The sequence below is a fragment of the Bos mutus genome, chromosome X (assembly GCF_027580195.1).
Source record: "Bos mutus isolate GX-2022 chromosome X, NWIPB_WYAK_1.1, whole genome shotgun sequence".
In the NCBI taxonomy this organism is placed as follows: Eukaryota; Metazoa; Chordata; class Mammalia; order Artiodactyla; family Bovidae; genus Bos; species Bos mutus.
The window spans coordinates 116,769,433-116,790,906 of NC_091646.1; the positions used below are offsets into that span (position 1 = coordinate 116,769,433).

Consider the following 21,474-nt stretch of genomic DNA (forward strand, 5'->3'; position numbering starts at 1 on the left):
TATTTTTTTTAACTTTTTATTTTGTATTGGAGTATAGCCAGTTAACAATGTTGTGAGAGTTTCAGATGCACATCAAAGGGACTCAGCCATACAATTCAGAATGTTATAAACATCACTGAATGAAAGTGGACAAAACAAATGAGCAGGCTGTTTGTTGATAGGCTGGAACTCATCGTCTGGGAAAAGGAAAAGGTGTCCTTTTACTCCATCAGCTTCCTTCTCTGGGTCTCACTGGTGCTTGGCACACAGGGGCTCTGGAGGCGGAAGCTCTCAGGGCAAACCAGAGCACAGTAAGGCGCAGCTTTCAGTTCAGGCCCCTGAGTCCTGAGAAGCCTTAGTGCAATAACCATGTTTTCCGGTTTCTATATTTTATGCTTTGATAGCTGAGGTCTTGCTAATGCTAGAGGGATCACCTCTCCCAGAGTTAGTTAATTGCTAGAGAGAACAACAGGGAGCACACCTTTCATATGCAAACCAGCCAATCAGACCCGGACTACTTCCTTTTTGGGGTTCTTACACTGTAAGTCACTATTCCTTTGCCCTAATAACCCCAGGGCCACATACCAGACAACTAGGGAAAGCCTCTATGCCCAGAGCCTGCTGAAATTATCCAAAGTGGCCAATCCTAAGCCTGCTTATGTTGTCTTACCCATTCCTTCCCATGGAAACCACAACAGAGGTTCTGTCCATGTATTCCCCTGCTCTCTCTGCCTCCTGACCACCCCTGGAGATTCCCCATGTGTCCCCACATGGCATGCCATGTCTCTTCTTTTCAGGTATTTGTGAGTACAATAAAATTCTTCCTCCATGATAGCCATTTCCATGTCTGTGTGTTTTACCACACCTGATTAAAATAAAACCTGGGTACCCTTTAAACACTCAGCATCCACAGTGGACTAAGGCAGGGAGCTTGCAGGAGGCCTGCACCTGTGGAACCTGTAGGAGCTCAGAGATCCTGTGTAGAGTATGGTCTGTAGAGCTCCAGTCCAGTTCTCCAGTTGCTGAGTGACCTGGCAGGAAAGCACTTAACTTCACTGAGCTTTACTTTCTTCATCTAAAACATGGAGATGAGGGTCTGCCAGAGAGCCTTCTATGGGAGATAAACGAAGCACTCAGCAACTGTCGTAAATGTTAGTTCCCTTCCTGATCATTTCTCATAGTTGTTTGCCTTTATCTTTTTACTCCATTTAAAATATATTCTTAACAAATTTCACATTTTTAACTGGTATTTATTATTATCTCCTTTTATCCTTTTATACCAGTGCTTAAAAATAGAAATATAATGCAAACCACAGAGGTAATTTTAAAGTTTCTAGAAGTCGTACTAAAAAAGTTAAAAAAGAAACAAAACATAGGTGAACTTAATTTTAATACATATAGCACATGTGAATTTGTATGCTAAACTTTTATCAGAAATATTTGATTTGTATATTTTACACTTGAGTTGTATATTTTACACTTGAAAATGTATATAACATACCCAAGCTGTTCCAGACATTCTAAACTTTTCCAATAACTGAATTGTCAGTTCCTAAATTTAAATGACAATTGATTAAAATAAAATTTAAAATTCATTTCCTCACTTACAGTAGCCACATTTTAAGTGCTCAACAGCCATACATGACCTGTGGCTACCATATTGGACAGCCTAGTTTTATACCATTTGAAATATATTCTTAACAATCTTTTAACCATTGTTTATCATACCAATGTATTGATCCCCATATTCTTAAAGTAAATAACAATATCTAATGTTTTATCTTTTCATTCTAGAATGCAACACATCATTTAAACTTGGTAAGATTTTTTTACCTTTAAAAATATTCCTACCATAGCCAAACCATCTTCTTCCAGTTGCTGCACCCTCAAACCTTTCAAATTGGATTGCATTCTGATGTACCAAGTGCAGCTGAAACACCATTAAACGAATTAGTGCCTGATCATATAGGATCACTCCAAAATAAGTTGGTAGCCTTATTCAGCCTATACTATTTAAACATGTTTCCTTACCTAAAATAAAGCCACTGGTAAAAACATGACAATATGATGCAAAATGAGATAGAAACAAAGAATAGGAAGAAACTTATGCAATTAATGGAGCAGCAATTAATATTACTTTGAATAAAGGATTTATCTGGGGAGAAACATTTTAAAAATTTTATAGTAAAATGAGTAACATTTCAGTGAGGGATCAGTATTTATTCATTCTCATCTTGATCTGCAGGAAATACTAAAATCCAAAACTCATTTGCATCAAAAGGAGAGAAGATGCTTGTCTTGAGAGAAACAGATTCTTCCTATGGGAATTAGACAGGAATTGAAGACACATTCCTTTTTTGAGGCATAACCGTTGAAATGTGTTTCTATTTTTAATGTAACATTTAAAATTAAATTAGCAGAAAAGTTGTAAGAAGAAATTTTATTTTCTTACATGCTCCCTATTTTTCCCTACAAATTATCCATTGTCCATCATTCATGAACTTTCTGGCATTGCCACCCCAGAGACTCCCAAGTGAGACACCACAAGATCACGGTTAACTTTGCCTTCTTCTCATTTGAAGAAGACTCCAAGTTCTTTTATTTTTATTTGTTGCTTTTATTTTTAAAATGCTTGTTAAAACTTGCTTTCTCTCCTTTGATTGCCACAGGCTCCCATCATCTCCCATGTAGATTAATCTTGTACTGTTGCCTGGGTTAACGTCAAAAAAATGAAGCAACTGACCAATTATTTAGATGATATCATACTATACCATTCTTTTGTTTAAAAATAACCAGTGTTATTTTTAGGCAGTCAGAAGACTGCCTTCCATCTACCCTCTTAATCTTCAGTGGTCACCATTCTTCCTGCTTATCCCCACACCATACACTCTCATGTTGGCCACACTGGGTTTTGGACACTTTCTAACATCTGTTTCTGCACATGATTTTCCTTCAGTCTGGAATGCCCTTCTAATCCTCTTGGCAAACGCCTATTCATCCTTCAATACCCAACACAAATGTCCCCTCCTTAGTGAAATCACCATACACTCCTCTGAACAGTCTATATCACACCCTCCTCTGTGGTCCCACAGTATTTTTAGAAACTCTTTTTCAAATCATATTTGCTGTATAATTCTAATTTACTGTGTGTTTCTCTCACTAGTCTTTGAATTCTGGGAGGCCAAGAATGGAGTTGTTATTCCTAGCACTTAGTGCCATGTCTGCCACATGACTGGCACTTAGTAAATGTTGAATCAATAAATAAATCAATGAATGACAAAATACATGTTGCTGGGTGACCAAATCTTTTTCTTGCCTGACTAGCCTTTTGCTCTGTACAGTTGACCTTTGAATAACGCACAGGTTAGGGGTGCCAGCCACCTCACAGTTGAAAATCAGCATATTTAATTTTACAGTTGGTTTTCCTCATCCTTGGTTCCACGTCTGTAGATTCAACCAACAACGCATGATATAGTACTGTAGTATGTATTTTTTTTTAAAAAACCCATGCATAAATCTGACTAAGTAATATTGCTATTTAATATAAACGTTATTTGTCAAGTCAGTTAGCAGAGGATTACCACATATTCAACACACACAGGAAATAAATTTCTAGCAAAGTTTAAACTTCATGCCCTATCTTCTACATCAGTAATACAACCTATACACAGAGATATATGTATTAACAGAAAATACTACTTATTCTAGAAGATGGAAACATGAATAAAAATGAAAAGAGACACTTTCATAAAAATGAAAAAAGTACGCTCAAAGAAGTCCAAGGAGGATCCAGCAATCCTATTTCTGGGTATATACTCAAAAGAATTGAAAACAGCATCCTGAAAAGATATTTGTACACATGTGAACACAATATTCACAGCAGCATTATTTACAATAGCCAAAAGGCAGCTGCCACGAATGAAGAGATAAACAAAATGTGGTATATACAGCTGACCCTTAAACACCATGGGTTTGAACTGCACAGGTCCACTTATACGTGGATTTTTTTTCCTTAAGTAAATATCCCAGTACTACATAATCTGCAGCTGCGTGACTCTGCAGATACAGAGGTGCTGCAGATACGGAGGGCTAGCTTTAAGGTTTACTTGGACTCTCAATTTTGTAGAGGGTTGGTGCTCCTCCATGTTGTCTAAGGATCAACTGTACATACAATGGAATATTTCTCTTTAAAAGGAGTGAAATTCTTATACATGTTACAATATGAATGAACCTTGAAACATTATGCTCAATGAACTCATTCACTCATTACAAGACAAATACTGTATGATTCCACTTAAATGAGGCACGCAATAGTCAAAATTCATAGAAACAGAAGTAAAATGTTCATTGCCAGTGGCTGGAGGGAGGGGAAAAATAAGCAGTTATTAATAGGTACACAGTTATAAGGATGGATGGTGGTGATGGTTGTACAACAGTGTGAATGTAGTTAATACTACTGAGCTGTACACTTAAAAAAAAGCTAAGATGGTAAATGTCATGTGTATTTCACAATGAAAAAAAGAAGTAAGTCCAATGAGTCCCATACCACAGCTACCAAGAGACTTCCCGGGGCTGTGCGATGTGGCCTGTGCTGACATGAAGCTGTCCTTTTAACTCCGGATGAGACCACGGGTCTGGCTCTCACCTGATTTATCTGCAGAATCTTCAAATTCCACGAGGAAAGAGTACCCGTTATTCCAGACGTGGAGGCAGGTGGTCGGGTCATAAGAGATGGTGAGCGGTTGTAAGCCAGGATCGTAGACACTGTCCTTCCACCGGATGTTGATGGGCGACTGGCGCTCACCCGCCGGGGCCAGGTCCACTTTCTCCCAGAGCGGGTGCACTAGGAGAAAGCACATCGGGGCTGTCATGGAGAGGCCCATGAGCTGGAATCCTCACCGCGGGGATCATATGGGCCCACGGAGGTGTGTCCTCTGAGTTCACGTCTTATAGGAGCCAGCTGTGAGGATTAGGCAGACATCCTGCAAAGCCTGGCCAGACGCTAGCATTGCTAAGGTCCGTGGAGTTCTGTCTGTCACTTGCGTAGCTATGACACTGTAAGTTCAGGGGTACACGCACACTCTGTCTCACACGGCATCACCGGTGCTGATTTTTCTACCAGAGTCAAGCGCCAGGTCTTTGTGGCAAGTCTCTGAGAAATCTCAACAAATTCCTTATAATAAAGAGAGCTATGCACATGTGATGGACAGACTCCACGTGCGTAATTCGGGTCGTCCAGGTCTCTGCCCTTTAGAAGCAGCATGGATGGGCAGAACCAAGACCAGCAGGAAAACCAGACAAAATATGAATTGAGATAAATCATGACCAGTGCCCCTCTGTACCTCATCCCACCGCTGAGAACGAGCCTGAGGATTTGAGAAAGTGACAAGGCAGCTGCAGCCTAGTCAAACCCCTCTGTGCATGGCAGGGTCACTGGTACTCCACTTGTCAGAAAAAAACAGGCTTGCCTCTGGTTTCCTCTTACAGGGGACATGGTTCTCTTCCTGAGATAGCTGCCCCAAGCGGAATCCTACAAGTGGTCCGCAGTAGAGACACAGAGCATGCCAAGGCAGTTTCTAGACCAATGGTTCTCACGGGAGGGAGCTATGGGGACCGCAGGGGACATGTGGCAATGTCTGGAGACACTGAGTTGTCCAACTGGAGGAGGGTGCTACTGACATCTAGTGGCTAGAGGCCAGAGATGCAGCTAAACATCCTACATAGTAGCAGGACGGGCTTTCACAAGAATTATATGGTCCCAAATATCAGTAATGCCAAAGTTGAGAAATCTTGGTCTAGAGCCAAAAGCAACAGGCAAACTCAGGGTATTCCCTTTTTTCTGCTCAGCTTTTCACATACTGCAGATCATCTCTTCTCTAGAGAGGTCTGAACCCAACGTTGTGGGTTTTCTCCCTCGCTATAAAGTAACTCCTGAAGAACAAGAACTTACTTGAGAGCAGGAGAACTTTCTGTTTCAGAAATCTAAAGTGAAAATGGGGGAACTGGCACCATATAATCATATTATTATTGGATTGGAATGCAGATTCCTTACAGGCAGGAGCCGTGTCTTCTTCCCCCTTTATTGTGCCCTGTAGCTCCTAATTTGATAAATGCCCTTTCATCTGAGCATGGATTATCCAAATGCTATTGTTGGGTTAAAAAGCTGTATTTGGTTAGTTTTTAGTTTGGTATTTTAAAGCTTCCAGAAACCCTCAGAACAGCCCTGAGTCAGTCTTAAAGCTGACCGCCAGCAGAGACCTGACATTTCCCCTGAGATGCCCAGAGGGGTGCTGAGGCTTTAAGCATTCACACCCTTCAAAACCAGCTGGTGAGGGTCTGTCTCCCATGGAGACTAGGGAAGATGGGAATGATGAGCTGATCCCTAAGACGATGTCCTGTTTCACCTTTAATTGGCCCCCACTTTGTTCAGGAAATGCCTAGAATCTTCTCCCTCACCCACACAAACAGCAGCCTGAGGAAACCAGGCCTGTTCCTTCAGTGGCTCTTTTATGGTCATAACACTCATCAATTCACGCCCTTCAGTTCACAAGTTTAGCTTCCAGGCTTTCTCCCACTCACCTCCTCCTTTAGGAATCCAGACAACTACAACCCAACCCCCTACAACTATCAGGGAACCCTTGGTGACCATCCTCTTAGTGAAGCCAGCTTTTGCCCGGGCTTGTTTTACTAAAGATAAATTAACATTTTTGTTCTCTTCTCTCTTCCTGTATTCTAACAAAGTAGAAATTAAAATGATTTCTTGGTTAATTGCTCAGACTTTCCTTCCAAGTAGGAAGGTGATTATATGCTCTAATGGAGCCTGTGTTTCCAGCTTCTTCTGTGGGGAAAATGAAATAAACAGAGCTAGTGATTCTGTCAACCAAGGTTTAAGGGGTGGTACCACACTGTCATTAGGAAGAGTTCACTTATGTGCTAAGAGCAACACAATCCGTCTAGACTCCATAGTGAAGATGTGCGTGCCTTTAGTCCTTACGTACCTGACTGGTCCTGGCTGTGCTTTACTTTGTGCTTGTGCCACCTTCAGCTCCTGCCTCTGAGGTGTCTGTCTTTCAGCATCATGCCTGCCTTAGCCCCTTAATTCCTATTCCTCCTCAGAAATCAATTTCCCCTCATTCAGTTCAGGTTTGGCTCCTATTTTTGGCTTCTTGCCTCTTCAGCAAGTGTCATTTCCATACCTCTCTGATTATCCTCTAAAACAATCCCCTCTTATTAATCATTGCATTCTGATCTTTTCCTTCAAAACGTTTATTACCACAGGTATAATGATAATTATATGCATGTATGCATACTTATCTGCTGCCCCTCTAGTTCCCCCCTAGCTGGCTTTTAACCACTGCTTGTGGACTGAATGTACAAAATAAAGACCATTCTGGGACGGGTTTGAGAGGATAACAGGCAGGAAGGCTAGGGGCCCCCAAACGGAGGAAATAGGCTGCAAGTGTCAGACATTTTTTCTCTCTCTTAAGCAGCAGGAAGAAACAAACTACAAGAGTCAGATGTTTTTTTCCTTCTCTATATGAAATTAAAAGGTGGTTTCCTTTAAAATTCTGTGTTGCCATGACAACACCTGGTTCAAACTAAACTTTTCTCAAACCTTGAGCTAACCAATGTGTTTTTCTTATGGAAATGTTTTTCTTAAGCTATGTTAATGAACTATGTATTTACCTTAGACTCCCTCTTTCTTCAGGTCTATTCTGCTTAAGACTCAGAACCCACTTGACAAACCAGTATGTTTTACTCATGCAAATGTTCTCTTAAGCTGTGTTAATGAGATTATGTATTTACTTGGAAACCTGCCTTTCTTCAAGATTCACATCAGTCGCTTTAGGGCCCGGGATGACTCACCTTGTACCAATGTTATCTCAAAATGGATGTTGTGGGTGATGTGCCTGATGCCACTCAGTTTTGAGACATTTCCTTTCTCTATTAGCAGCCTGCTAGTAAGTATATAACTTCCTGCTAAAGACTAGCAGCGGGGCACTCTTTCTGCCCCTTTCTGATGTCTCTGTCAGAAGCTTTCTCTATCTCTTTTATACGTTAATAAAACTTAATTACACAAAAGCTCTGAGCAGTCAAGCCTCGTCACTGGCCCTGGATTAAATTCCTCTCCTCTGGAGGCCAAGAATCCTGGCGTCTTTCAAGGATCAGCAACAACCTTTTAGGTTCATTCCTGTTTTACCTTTATTTCCTTTTACTCTGCTGAGCACATTGTTTTTTCCTTAAGGATCTTTGAGGTTTATCTCTTCTTTGCCCAGCCCATGACCACCAGCCTAGTTTAGGACCCTACACCATACACTTTTCCTCGAAGAAAAGTCCTTTTGCTCACTTTTCCTCCTCTCTTACTGTTAGGGGAAGCACACTGATTGAAACCACCCACCCTGGCCAGGCACCATAGTAACCATTTGCATGAGTTGTTTTATGACAGGAGATCCTGATAAGGAATACGGAACTAATAAGCCACCACCAACCAGAAGAGTTCGGGAAAGGTTGAAAGGAGACACCGTGTGTCCGTCCACTTCCCAGAATCCCTATCGCTAGCATCCATCTTGGCTGAGCAATGCATGCGCCACCAGGAAAGACTCTGAATTAGAATGATTGGCCAAAGACCACCTGGAAACTAATCCCATCACCATAAAACCCGAGACTGCGAGCCACACGGCAGAGCAGTTCTCCTGGGTTCCCTTACCCTACTGCTCTCCACCTGGGTGCCCTTTCCCAATAAAATCTCTTGCTTTGTCAGCACGTGTGTCTCCTCAAACAATTCATTTCCGAGAGTTAGACAAGAGCCCAGTTTCGGGCCCTGGAAGGGGTCCCCTTTCCTGCAACATTACTACCCTCTACTATGTTTTGCCATCCATCAATTTTCCTAAATTACCACCTTTATTATGTTGTTCCCATGTTAAAGACTATGTGAAATTCAAACTTCTGTGTCCAGGCACCAAGGTTTTCATATTAGGAACCCACCATGCCCATCTAATTTTATTTCTCATCCTTCCCAAACTCTGGTCTTCCACGCTATTCCAGAACCTTGCCAGGTTACTCCCATTGGTCAGTGAGTGAGATGTGCTGAAAATGTAGGGTATAGGCTACCCCACTGGGCTTTGAAGACTTACTCATGTAAACTAGCTCACTAATTTTATATTGATTACATGTTACAGTGATAATATTTTGGATATACTGAGTATATTATGCACATGTGTGCATGCTCAGTTGTGTCTCTTTGTGACACCATGGACTGAAGCCCACCATACACCTCTGTCCATGGAATTTTCCAGGCAAGAACACTAGAGTGGGTTGCCATTTACTACCCCAGAGGGTTCTTTCCTGGGACCAAACCTGCATCTCTTGTGGCTCCTACATTGGCAGGCAGATTCTCTACCCCTGTGCCACCTCAGAATTTGACCTGTTTCTTTATCCTTCACTTAGTGTGACTATTAAATCAGAAGAGTACATGTGGCTTGCATTATATATCTTCTGGACATTACTGCTTTAAACTGTCATTAACCTTTTCTCCTGTATCTTGCCCTGTACTGTCCTTTTTCTTGAGATATGCTGTTTCCTCATCAAATTGAATGCCATCCTAGTGGGCCTAGGGCTACTGCAGTGAGGGTGTACACAGGGACCCTCCATGTGACTTTGTTGAGGATGGTCACAGAATCACAGACTGCCTTGTTAGAGCATCAGGGCTGTAAGAGGCACTTTGACGCTGAGCCCAGGTAACCACATCATCACACGTAGTTACCACCACAGCAGACTAAGGCCCATGCTTCCTGGTGGTCGGTTTAGGGCTATTTGCTAGGGCGCTGTAGCTGCAGATACCCCTGAGGCTGTTAATAAAATCCAAAAGGTTCTTAATGTGTCCACTGTTTCTCAAGATGATTTGAAAGTTAATAGAAAACAATATAGTCTGGGTATCCCAGCCCATATTATCAGGGGAATAATGGAATTCTTTGTGAAGACACTGCAAAACAAGCTTTTCTCCAGGCTTTATTAGTGTTCTTCAAAATTAATTAGAGAAATAATAGAACAGTTTTCTAACATAGTTCAGTTATAATATAGACCAGTCCTGTCAAATAGAAGTTTCTCTGCTAATGAAAATTTCCACAGGTGGCCATACGATCTGAATACATTATTTACATGTAAATACATACATGTGGCTAATAGCTACATTTTATACATTGCTATTCTATTCCAATTTGTTTTAAAAATAAATGTTCCTCTTCTGTCTAAAACAAGGGAGATCACGAATGTTAAAAATCAATAGAATAGTAACAAATCTGTACCATTTCCATTCTAGATGATATTCTTTATATTTCATTAAATTAAAAATTAGTATTATTAAACCTATTTCCCAATGGTCTAAGATCTCATACCTAAATGTTTTTTATCAGACAAAAAATTAGGCTCAATTAAGGTAGGTGATACATGAAATGTAATTGATTTTCTTTTCATTTTGGGTAACTGGTGCAGGCTTTTATCTTTATTTTATCATATTACCAATCCGCAGGGTTAGGACTGTCAACATTTACTGTCTGTAACTTGAGATCACAGCAAATGGCAGTTTGAGTTCACACCAGTGATTGCCTGGGCCTGATGGGGAGTGAAGGTAGAGCACAGGGCACAGGCCCCAGTGAAACGCTGCTTCTCAACCTGCCATACCCTCCTCCTCCTGTCAGTCCTCGCTGTGCTCCCCAGATCCTGAAAATGGTCAGACATCTGAGGGAGCTGCTGAGCATATGACATGATGATGGTGGTGATGACATGACAACTGTGGTACTGGAGGTAGCTGCCAGTTCTCGCTGTGTGGGAGGCGCTCGCTAAGGACTCTGAACATTAACTAACCCCTAGTGGTCTTGGATCACAAGTGTATTGGCCTTCCTCTGGGGTACTAAGACTCCAGAATCAATGAGTATTGTCTTCCTAACCAAATGATGAGGGACCAGGATATCCAAACAGGACATGCTCAGTGGCCCAGGGCAGCAAAGACCAACATTCTCTTGGGTGAAACAAGGAGGCACAGTGTAATATGTGAAAACCACAATCAAACAGTGAGTCTCACCTGTTTCTTCTAGTAAGTAACAAATAAGAACATTTCATCTGATGTGGGAAATTAACCAAAAGAAGTCCCCCTGGGACTTCCCTGGTGGTCCGGTGGCTAAGATCCTGCATTTCCAATTTCCAACTAGATCGCACATGCTGTTCAAAAAGGATCCCATGTGTTGCAACCAAAGATTCAGAGTGCTGCAACTAAAACCCAAATAAACAAATAAAAATAAATATAAATAATGTTTATTAAAAAAACAGAATTCCCCCACCTACCTAAGCCACTACTTTTGGGGTTTTGTCAGCACTAAAAGGAGCAAACTATCCTAAAGACATGAGCATACTTGATTTACTTTCATCATTGTGTAAATACAAAAAAGTAAATACTTTCTGTAAATATAAACAAGAAAATAAGGAATACCTTCACACACAAGATTTAGTAACTAGATAAATATGACTGCTTTTTCCCCATTTTTAGCCTTAGACCGCAAAGTGCCAGTGTTGAGAAGAAGCCATTCTGGGGAGGATGTGGGCTTGCTGGTAGGAAGCCACACCCAGCAACCAGAAATTTATTATGACTCAGGCCAGTTTGGTTTAATGAGAACACAGTCAATGATGGAAGAAACAAAATAAACTTACAATAAAAATATATTTATGAAGCAGTTTCAAGGCAATGGATTTAGCTAGATTGGCATTGCTCATAAATTCTTTTTTTAATGTGCAAATAAGGTCAGAGAGAGTAAGCCCAAGGAGGAAAAGTCGAGAAACCTACAATCTGGAAGCAAGCCAACATTGGAAAACTGTGTGAATTCACTGTGAATGGTGGAAAATATAGAAAATAACTATTTGGCAGATACACTTAACCAGCGCATTAAACTCATGTCTCCACCATCACACACATTATCCTCTCCTATCATCCCAGGGGTTCTGTGCCAGTGTGACTTTGCCTCCAGGGGACCTTTAGGGAGGTCTTGGGACAGTTAGGGATGCCATGCAACATCTGTGTGCACAGTCCAGCCCCAACAGCATGGAATGAGCACCCAATGGCAGCAGTGCCATGGAGTCAGGGAAGACCATCTGCCACCTCCCACACACGGGCCAGTTGGTCAGCTACAAGTAACTCTTCCGCAATTTCTAATGAGGGATGGAATGTTCCAGAGTACATCATCATGATGTGTGCCTCAGACTTAGGCCAGCTGTAGCTCAATAAAGTTAGGGGGAAAACTTCCCATATTTTAACAGAGAAATAATGGGGTATTCTCCTCAAGGCATCTAATCCCAGTCTGGAATGCCACTGACATCAGAGCTGCACACACTCAACACACATGACTCTTAGGAAACAACCAGGCTTCCGCTCTGTCCAGGAAGCCATGTACTCACAGACTCGGTTCCAGGATTTGTAAGTGCAGGTGTAGAGGCTGCAAGGCCTTGCAGACGTGGACCTCGGAATCTGGAACCTTCTCCAGTGTCTTGCATGGAGAGGCTTGAAGAATGGCCCTCAGGTGACTCATCACCATCTTTAGCTTAAAATCTTGATCAGCTCCCCAGCAGCTTGCAGAAATCTAATAACCTAGAGGCAGAAGGACAGAGGAAGGAAAGCCATAAACAATAGAGGTCCCGATCATGTGGAAAACATCCTTCAGATTGTTTGTATGGGGAAGGGGGAGGTAAATATGGTAGAAGTGGAGTAAACCAGGAGGAGGGTAGTAGGAGATGAGGTCCAGAGGTAGCGGATGCCGTATCAAGGAGACATCTAGGCCATTGTAAAGGTTCTTTCTCAGGGTTTCTCAGCTTAGGCATTGTTGACATTTTTGACTAGATAAGTCTGTTGTAAAGAACTGGTCTCTGCACTGTAGCATGTTTAGAAGCATCCTTTGTCTCTACCTACTAGATACCAGTGGTACCCTCCATCCAACTGTGACAACCCAAAATATCCTCAGGCATTGCAGATGTCCCCAGGAGAACAGGAGTCACCTCTGATTGGGAACTACTGCTCTATACAAAATGGGAACACAATGAGGTTTTTGGAGTAGAGGAGGAATTTAATCTCATATACATTTAAAAAATATAATTCAGGGTGGCCTATTGGAAAATGACCAGAATGTAAGAAAGCAGCAGGGACCCCATTCAGGATAATCCAGGGGCTACAACTAAGGACGCTGCAGTGGACGTGGTGGGAAGTGGTTGGGCACTGGCTGTATCTTGGGGGCACAGCCTGTAAGATGTGAAAGAAAGCAGTCAAAGAACACTGGCCTAAGATTCTTGGCCTAAACAACTGCAAGGATGGAGTTGCCATGAACTGAGACGGGAAGGCTGTGTGTGGAAAAGGTTTTGGGTGGGAAATCTGTAGACTGGATTTGGGTATGTGGAGTTTGAAATGAAATTCCAATAATTCAAGTGAGAGAATACGGTAGAATAGTCTAGCTCATGGTAGAACGAGGATGAATCCCTGAACAGAGAAACAGAACCTGGCACAGTAGGCGAGGGAAAGATGGTGCTCTTATTGCTAACCCTACTGGATTTGAGGTACTGGGGCGGTGGCAGGCAAGAGCAGAGGTCTAGGGAGAGTTGGCAATGCAGCGCTGGTGCTAAGGAGACATGAGGCTAGAAAGAGAAGCAAAATCCCCTCCCCCAGGGGTAACAGGTATCTAGAGGGAGACTAACAAAATGGAGTGATTAGGGAGGCCTAGAGAAAGGGAAGTCAAATGCAATCAAGGAAGGAAGGGAGCATGAAAGGTCAGGGGCAAGGAGGGTTCCAGGGAAATCCCAATAGAAAATTTAGCTAATGCTAGGGCGTCCCTAGTGGCTCAGACAGTAAAGAATCAGCCTGCAATGCAGGAGACCTGGGTTCGATCCCTGGGTTGGGAAGATACCCTCTACGAAGTAATGGCAATCCACTCCAGTATTCTTGCCTGGAGAATCCCCATGGACAGAAAAGCCTGATGGGCTGCACCCTATGGGGTCGTAATGAGTCAGACACAACTGAGTGACTAAGCACAGCACAGGCTACAATACCTGTAACAATACAAGAGATTATTTATGTCAAGATATATGCTTCAGAAAGATCCTTATCAGAAAAATGTTTATGAATTTGCACCTAGAGTATAAACTGCAAAATTTAGCATTAAAAGTAAACTGATACTCATTATTAACTAGGCCATGGGTGAATCCTGAAATGTATAAATGTACAGTAATCTCAAGCTGTATTTTGTTATACAGGCACAGGAAAGATGTGCCCATGACGTGGATGGACCCCAGGGAAGGTAAGCTTTCTGTGCTACATCCCCTTTGCTATCATTGATTATTTATATATGTTCTTAGATTTTACTTACACCTTCCTTATCTGCTGTTTTGCAGACAGAAATCCATGAATGAAAATAGATTCCAAAAGCCTTTTAAAATAATTTGTAGATTATTTATTAAATGCCTTGGCTCTCAAACTCTGCCTGATTAAACCATTTATACTTCGCAAAACAGAAAAAAATAACCCAACTAAAGGTTCTAATTACGTTGAAAACAAATTTCTTGATTCTTATCAAATGGACTGTTGACGTTTTGCCTTCTGATTTACAAAGGAAGATAGCCTTTTCCAATTCTCTGAAATTTTAATTATATGTTTCCTTATCTTGACTGAGAAAGATTATGATCCCAATATGGGATCAAAAGTTAAGTTTATAATTGTTTAACGCACTGCAACTAATTGCTCCAGTGGAATTTCCCTCTTTCCATCAGATGTCCTCAATATTCATATTTAGTCAAAAGGAACTCAACTCTTATTGTACTCCAAGTATAAGTGGTGGCAGCCTTTTGCCTAGCTCCAGGAACATCAGGGCAGATGTGCACAAGCACAGCAATGGTGCTCTTAACTTCTTGCGGCCTTTAGATGAATTTTAGACCTGGTACTGAGTTTAAATTTCTGAGTAAATCAGGAAAGCCTTAGAAAGTTGAAAGGTTTTCATTTCCAAAATACTCAGGAACAGTGTAGCTCTTTATTAGGGCCCAGAAGGGAGACTAAGCGGGGAGGGGGGAAAGCAGATGAATGAACTTTAGTAAGCTGTGGACTTCGATGCAGGCTGAGAATAGAGACCGTTCTGAGGGATGTGCAGGGGCAGCTTATGGGTAGGGTGAAAGGTTTCACCAGATTCCCGAGTTCCCTCCATATTCCATCAAGAATTTTTAACAGCACAGTGGAGATGACCATGTTGTCAGCAAAGGAAAAAGGGGAAGCAGAAAGCAATGTGGTTTACAGTGGCTGACAGAGAATGAATCCTACTCAACATATCGTGAACACATCTTTGTTATCTCCCCATGTTTTTCAAGCTTTTCAGCAAAAATAAACAAGAGGAAATTACATTAATAACAAGGGCTTTCCAGCATCCTTAGAGCAGTAGCTTTTACTTTATTTTTTGGCCTCCCTGCACCTTAGTTTCCAGACTACGGATCGAACCCGTGCCCCCTGCAACTGGACCACAAGAGAAGTCTGAGAGCAGTAGCTCTTAACTCATGCCACAAAGAATCACAGCCACCAACATCTATATTTGGTAGACTCTTCCCCTCTAGCTCCAGGACTGGACACAAAAGAAAAACAATAGAACTGAGGAGTAGAGAAGGCTTAGATATGGCCACAAGACATAGCTGCTGATCCTCTGCTCTGAGAGTGGTTGTGAATCTGTCCATAGCCCTTGGCATAATCAGGGAGAAGATCAACAATGCAGATATGACTGAATCCCAGTTTGGTAGGACTCGATCACTGAAACTGCAAGCCCCTCACTTCCCAAACTCTCTGGGACACCTGTTCTACTTTTAAATGCACAAAACTCTTTTAAATGCACAAAAGAGGGGTGTGGTTTTCTGGAGACTCTCATAGCGGAGGAACAGGATTAGATGAGGGAAGGAGTGATTTCCTGCTGCTTTCTCCTCCATCCTACAGAGAAGCCCCGCCGGGACTGGCCTTCTCTAGAGGGGCCGACAGCTATCCCGGGTCCGGAGCCCACTGCAGCGCATGGTAATGTGTAGAAAAGGATTCCTGCTCTCTCTGCTAGGTAACGCTCCCCTGCGCCCACGCTCCACTTAACCGCCCGACCTTATCCGAAGATTTCCCAGAGCGGAAACCCCTGTTTGCCACCAGGATGCGAGGGTCATGCGTGCGGCCATCTTGTCTACGCCCCCTGTCGCCTAGGTACGCCCCTCACGCCGCAACAGGTCATTTCGCTTATCCTACGTCACGGCCCCGCGCGCTCCGCCCACGTCCCGACGAAGCCGGAAGTCCTCCCCCGCCCCCGGCCACACTCCCCGTGTTGGAGCCCGAAAGTCTTCTCCGCTCAGCCCTTCACCTGCTCTTCTCCCTGACTGTACCGCTGCTGCCATTTCTCCGGGCTTCCAGCCGCGGTAAGGAGCCTGCGCGGTAAGTTGGTCCCGCCTCTGACCTCCGCGTGGACCCACCCTTCCTTGGAGCTGGACCATGTTTGTCGCACTCCTTAGAGCGTCAAAGCCACGCCCCTACGGACCATCCACGGCCACGTTCACGGTACGTCCTTACGCTCCGCCTACACCAGGGCCCGCCTTTCTGTTACGTCACATGCGTGTCGTACGCCACTCCTCCCCACCGACACTGATCAGAATCCTTTCACATTCTTTTGACCCTTCGGGTCATGTTTGTTGAGCTGACACCACGCAACTCCCTTTGTGCTTCTGTCTCTACCTCCACTCTGATAGTTTATCTGCCCTCTGCCTGAGCTCACACCCCGCAGGCTCGACCAACTCTGTCTTGCGCTTAGGAGCGACTATGCCACGCCCTTCACGTGCCGATTCAGTCCAACATTTTCCGGTCACGCCTCTGTGTTACTCCTAGGCCACTCCCCTCCCGACGTGGCCGTCGCTGACGCTCCTTCCCACGGGTCCAGGCCCGTCCCTCAGTTCCTTGCCGCACCATATGATCCTGAGGTGCTCGTTGATCACACTAACTCCGCGCACGCGCGTTTCCCTGTATTCCGTCCTGGCCACTCCCTGGATTCCCAGGACATCTAGTTCTGGTTACACTCTTGGCAGATCCACGCCCCCTGCTCTCCCCTTCTTGGCGGAACCTGATCTTGAGAAGCCTCAGAGAAGCGGGCGGAGCTTACGAATTTCTGGAGGAAATCGTCCAGGTCTCTCAGAGCTAGATGTTGGCGCCTTTTACAGGGTGAAACGAACTTGGAGGTTTCTGCTTCTCCCCTAAAGATAGGTTTGCTTCATATTTCTCCGGGTTCCAAACACCACAACTCCAAGAGCAGAAACCGGGTAGGAAAGGTAACTGAGGACCAACTGAAACTATGTTCCTACCAGCTCACCAACCGAGTTTAAATAGCGGGCTGCATGGATTAAGCACACTCCTCTACTTCCTAATGTCTCCTTCGACGACTTTTTAAGGTACCTAGTGCCCTCCTGCTGTGTAGGGCCTGTGAAGGTAACACCACACTTAGATTTCTGCTTGTGGACCTCTTCTTCGAGAGGTCTTTACTGTCTCGATTTACAATTCTGGGTCCACAGAGAAAAGATTGAAGAGGTTATTACCAGCTTTTTTTTTTCCCCCTTCCTGTCCAGAATGGGCACTTCTAGGGTAAGGGCACTTTCCATTAGCCGTTCAGTTATTCATGCACTGAAATCGTATTTGTGGAGTACTATGTTCCAGTGCCAAGAGAGACTTCAAGGAGCTTTTAGCCTGAGGTTTCCCAGCTTGGGTTTGGATGGGATAAGAATTGAAGAGAAAATTAGCTAAGATGTGGTCAGGGGGTGGGTTATAGGTGGAAAAGGACTTGGTAAATGCCTCTCTTTTTAAAATTGAGGTTTAATTGACATATTACAATATATTGGTTTCAGGGGTACACATAATGATTCAGTATTGATGTAATTGTGAAATGATCACCACAGTAAATCTAATAAACATCCACACATAGTTACAGATTTTTTTCTTGTGATGAGACCTTTAAGATTCACTCTCTTTGCAACTTGCAGATATACAACACAATATTGTTAATTGTAGTCACCTTTCTGTACATTACATCCCTATGACTTATTTATTTTATAAATAAGTTTGTAGCTTTTCATTAAGTTCAGTTCAGTCGCTCAATCCTGTCTGACTCTTTGTGACCCCATGGACTGCAGCATGCCAGGCTTCCCTGTTCATCACCAACTCTCGGAGCTTGCTCAAACTCACGTCGAGTCGGTGATGCCGCCCAACCATCTCATTCTCTGTCATCCACTTCTGCCTTCACTCTTTCCCAGCATCAGGGTCTTTTCCAGTGAGTCAATTCTGCATCAGGTGGCCAAAGTATTGGAGCTTCAGCTTCAGCACAGTCCTTCCAGTGAATATTCAGGACTGATTTCCTTTAGGATGGACTGGTTGGATCTCCTTGCAGTCCAAGGGACTCTCAAGAGTCTTCTCCAACACCACAGTTCAAAAGCATCAATTCTTTGGCACTCAGCATTTTTTATGCTCCAACTGTCACATCCATACATGACTGCTGGAAAAACCATAGCTTTTATTAGACAGACCTTTGTTGTAATGTCTCTGCTTTTTAATATGCTGTCTAGGTTGGTCATAGCTTTTCTTTCAAGGAGCAAGCATCTTTTGATTTCATGGCTGCAGTCACCATCTGCAGTGATTTTGGAGCCCCCCAAAATAAGTCTGTCACTGTTTGCATTGTTTCTCTGTTTGCCATGAAGTGGTGGGATCAGATGCCATGATCTAGTTTTTTGAATATTGAGTTTTAAGCCAGCTTTTTCCCCTTCTTATTTCGCTTTTATCAAGAGGCTCTTTAGTTCCTTTTCACTTTCAGCCATAAGGGTGGTGTCATCTGCATATCTGAGGTTATTGATATTTCTCCCAGCAATCTTGATTCAAGCTTGTGCTTCATCCAGCCCAGCATTTCGCATGATGTACTCTTCATATAAGTTAAGAAAGTAAGGGGACAACATACAGCCTTGACATACTCCTTTTCCAACCAGTCTGTTGGAACCAGTCTGTTGTTCCATGTCTGGTTCTAACTGTTGCTTCTTGACCTGCATACAGATTTCTCAGGAGGCAGGGGAGGTGGTCTGGTATTCCCATCTCTTGAAGAATTTTCCACAGTTTGTTGTGATCTACACAGTCAAAGGCTTTGGTATAGTCAATAAAGTAGAAGTAGATGTTTTTCTGGAATTCTCTTGCTTTTTCTGTGATCCAGCAGATGTTGGCAATTTGATCTCTGGTTCCTCTGCCTTTTCTAAATCAAACTTGAACATCTGAAAGTTCATGTACTGTTGAAGCCTAACTTGGAGTACTTTCACTCATTTTACCCACCTCTACCCCCTGCCTTTGCTGCTGCTGCTGCTGCTAAGTCGCTTCAGTCGTGTCCGACTCTGTGCGACCCCATAGACGGCAGCCCACCAGGCTCCCCCGTACCCCCTGCCTTTGGTAACCCCCAATCTGTTCCCTGAATCTGTGAGTTCAGGTTTGTGTGTGTGTATTTTTAGATTCTACGTATAAGTGAGATCATAAGGTATTTGTTTCCTCTGTCTGGCTTATTTCATTTAGCATAATGCCCTGCAGCTTCATTTGTTTGTTTTTGAGATGCACAGTTTTTCTTGATGTTCAGTCCCAACGGAAATCCTAATTGCTCATCATAAGGATGCTATGAACTAAGTAGGAAGCAAGTGTCTTAAAGAATTTCATACAGATCCCCTCAATGTAAACTGTTGCCACAGTAACAAAGCACAGTTCATTAAATCAATTCTGTGAACCACCCACACTTTCCTGTTTATTTGAGATCACAGACCCTTAATGGTATGGCTTAGTCAGGGCAGCGTTAAGATCATTATTCCCCATGATGGCAAGTAAGTTTCAACTCACATGTTGACTGACTGAATAACTGCATTGGAGTTCTGTGATTGAGTCCGGGCTCAGAAGTAAAACGTTCTATAATAGATTAACAATGTCTTTTGTGGGTTCAGGATGAATGAGTGGTTGCAAAAACTTATCTGGCATCTCCGATTTGTAGTAATAGAGGTCTTACATCTATGTCTTTTAGGCAGTCTTCAGAAACATTTCTTACTGTAAGTTTTTGATGATTTCATACAGTAGAAAGATCAAGGTCATTGTCACTGGCCACAAGGGCAAAAACTTTGATCTTTTGATTATTTCATGTACTTTGTGTATCAACCAGAATGAGGGTAGCTTAAGCTTCTGTTAGGAAAATGAGAGCATCCATGAAATTAAAAGACGCTTATTCTTTGGAAGGAAAGTTATGACCAACCTAGATAGCATATTAAAAAGCAGAGACATTACTTTGCCAACAAAGGTCCATCTAGTCAAGGCTGTGGGTTTTCCAGCAGTCATGTATGGATGTGACAGTTGGACTGTGAAGAAACCTGAGTGCCAAAGAATTGATGCTTTTGAACTGTGGTATTGGAGAAGACTCTTGAGAGTCCCTTGGACTGCAAGATCTAACCAGTCCATTCTAAAGGAGATCAGTCCTGGGTGTTCATTGGAAGGACTGATGCTAAAGCTGAAACTCCAATACTTTGGCCACCTGATGTGAAGAGTTGACTCATTGGAAAAGACTCTGATGCTGGGAGGGATTGGGGGCAGGAGGAGAAGGGGACAACAGATGAGATGGCTGGAAGGCATCACCGACTTGATGGACATGAGTTTGAATGAACTCTGGGAGTTGGTGATGGACAGGGAGGCCTGGTGTGCTGCAATTCATGGGGTCGCAAAGAGTCGGACACGACTGAGTGACTGAACTGAACTGAACCTAAAAGATACAGGGCCTCTCTACCTCTTTGTGTGTGTATACTTGGTCACTTAGTTGTGTCCAACTCTTTGCAGCCCCATGGACTGTAGCCCACCAGGCTCCTCTGTCCATGGAATTTTCCAGGCAAGAATACTGGAATGGGCTGCCATTTCCTGCTCCAGGGAATTGTCCCAGCTCAGGGGTGGAACCCACGTCTCTTGCGTCTCTTGCATTAGCAAGTGGATTCTGTGCCACTTGGGAAGCCCTCTACCTCTTTATGGAGGTTGGTAACAGCGGTACCTGGTGGCAGGGCTAAATGTGATCAGGTAACACTAACTGGCAGTCAGATACAAGATTTAAGGATGGAAAATAGTACTCCATAGAGCATGGTTACAGTAATTTTTACCCAGAAAAAAGTATCATGACTTGTTGAAACCATGAGAAAACTCTTAATACAATACCCAAGCAGTGTTGGCTATGTCAGTAAAATCTTGTTTTTATTGCATAGGACTCATTTTTTTAAAATTTTATTTTAAAAAATTTCACTTATTTTCATTGAAGTATAATTGGTTTACAATAGTGTGTTAGTTTCAGATGTACAGCAAAGTGATTCAGTTATATATATATATATTTCATATTATTTTCCTTTATACGTTATTATAAAATATTGAATATAGTT

General features: G+C 42.9%; 1 protein-coding gene and 1 long non-coding RNA gene across 3 annotated transcripts in view; one reads left to right on the plus strand and one right to left on the minus strand.

The window, feature by feature from the left end:
• On the minus strand, nucleotides 1-16,530 carry LOC106701203 (uncharacterized). Its single transcript, XR_001351698.2, has 3 exons — nucleotides 16,377-16,530; nucleotides 12,424-12,613; nucleotides 1-4,822 (listed from the first exon to the last, which is right to left on the minus strand). It is a non-coding gene; the product is annotated as an uncharacterized lncRNA (long non-coding RNA).
• Nucleotides 16,432-21,474, plus strand: part of CLTRN (collectrin, amino acid transport regulator) — a 16,465-nt gene continuing 11,422 nt past the window's right edge. For both annotated transcript variants that reach the window (XR_011463152.1, XR_011463151.1), the window contains exon 1: nucleotides 16,432-16,570. The gene's annotated coding sequence lies outside the window, so the exon portion shown is untranslated. The remainder of the gene's footprint in view (nucleotides 16,571-21,474) is intronic.